Source organism: Colias eurytheme, chromosome 2 (assembly GCF_061535395.1).
Source record: "Colias eurytheme isolate Ceu_HAF_F1 chromosome 2, ilColEury1 Martin Lab GWU primary, whole genome shotgun sequence".
Classification (NCBI taxonomy): domain Eukaryota; kingdom Metazoa; phylum Arthropoda; class Insecta; order Lepidoptera; family Pieridae; genus Colias; species Colias eurytheme.
In genome coordinates, this window is record NC_142981.1 from 5,966,406 (window position 1) to 5,968,451 (window position 2,046).

Below are 2,046 nucleotides of genomic sequence, written 5' to 3' on the forward strand. Positions count from 1 at the left end.
TAATTGGACCTTTTTTATTGGTATTTCGATAAAAAATATAAAAAAAATTTGTCCGGTTGAAAAATAACAATTCCTTGCAATTGTTTAAACAATTTCGGTTTAAACAATATGGCACCGGGTTGCCCCATGGCAACATGCATTTATATCATCAGTAGGGCAATTTGAAGAGGATCACGTAAAAAAATTGAGGTGGAATAGTTTTCGGTACTCATGCGCCGATTCCTCCTGGACTATTATCCCTTACTAGACGGTTGTCAAGAACGCGCCGGCGCACAGGTGCGAGGGGCCTCGACAGGGTGGAGGCCTCGTATCGCGCGGCGGAGGCACGGTTCCATTGTATCGATGCAGCTACATAATAATGATCCGATATTTTATGTTCAATAACAGCAGAGTTGATAGTACTCGTAATAGGTACTCGTGTGTAAATGTGATCTAAGCAAGATTCGACAATTTTTTCTGATACAATTTCTTTACGCGTTACTTTATCGATGCACTTAGTGAAACCAAACTCTGACATTATGGTCTCGTATTCAATGACATGATTATTTTCTTTGTTTAACAAATTAATATTTATATCCCCGCAGATTATTACGTTCTCTTTGCTCGGAAAAGATTCAAGTAATGTATGTAAGTCTTCAAGAAAATGTACAATTTTATCCTGTCTTTTAATTTTTGGCGGCCTATAAATACCTATTACGTGCAATATCTCGTCGTTATGGTGCAGTACAATGGGAACGCACTCCGCCGCTCGCATGGTAATAGCGCGCGCTCGGTTGTCAACCTGTGCGCGGAGCCCTTCCCGCGAATACACCAACACGCCCCCCCCGCTACGTCCCTCACGAGTATAACTATTTATATTAAAACCTTTTATATTATAAAAACTTAACATATAAAAGTTTATATTTGGTTCGGTTACAATCAGTATATCGATATGGTTTAAGTAACTTTCCAGCGTTAGTAGAAGTTCACTAAAGTTTTTCTTCATTGAGCGAATATTGACATGCAACAAACATATTTTATCTTTGCTATTGTAGGTATTTTGTATGGTAGATATCCATGTATCAAAACTATTTACTTTAACGGCGTTTATTGAATCCTCAGATATGGATTCGATATTATTTAGAAGGGTCATTATAATGGTGAATTTATACAATTTAAATCAGAATAATTAGTAATTTGTGATTAGGTAACTAAATACCTATATATACGTTAGTATAATGCGTTAATGCGTTAGCATTAACCTACTTATTTTTGAGTAAATCACGTATGTCAGATTCGGATCTCAACCATGAGGACTTGTCGCCTTCAGCCTTTTTTACGAGTACTTTCCCGTTGACCACCCATATGTATTTGTAGGACCCGGTGAGCTGCTTCTTCGTATTCCATAGTAGAGATCGTGTGGCTTTAGTTAGATCTTCGTTTATGTAAACTTTATTCAGTTTTGTTCCTCCTGTTACCATGCTGCTGTTAACCTCGGAGAGTTTGCGGCGCTGAGCCAGCCAGTTCTGGATTTCACAACAGGCTCACAAATTACATCTGCATATGGCTATTATTATCTATACAATTTTAGTTCCATAAAGGATCATTTATTTAATACTATAGCTTTCCGCCCGCGGCTTCGCCCGCGTTTTCAAAGAAAAACCCGTTCCCGTAGGATTTCCGGGATAAAACCTATCCTATGTCCTTTCTCGGGTATCAAAATATCACTATACCAAATTTCATGCAAATTGGTTCAGTAGTTTAGGCGTGATTGAGTAACAGACAGACAGACAGAGTTACTTTCGCATTTATAATATTAGTATGGATAAGTATGGAATAGTCCGTTTTCTTATGGGAAAAGGTATACATTTTTGAGTAAAGCAATGCCATTTGGTACGAATGTTGTACTCGTCCACCTAAGCCCAAATCGCCCGGTAGCCAGTCTTTACTCCCCTGCAGAAAGGAGGGAGGGGGGGTTATAGAACAGAGCGCCCGGCGCTCCGAAAAACAATTCTGGCGGAGCCATTTGGACCTTTGAGTCGAGTTTGGTATCGTTTTCAGGTAACT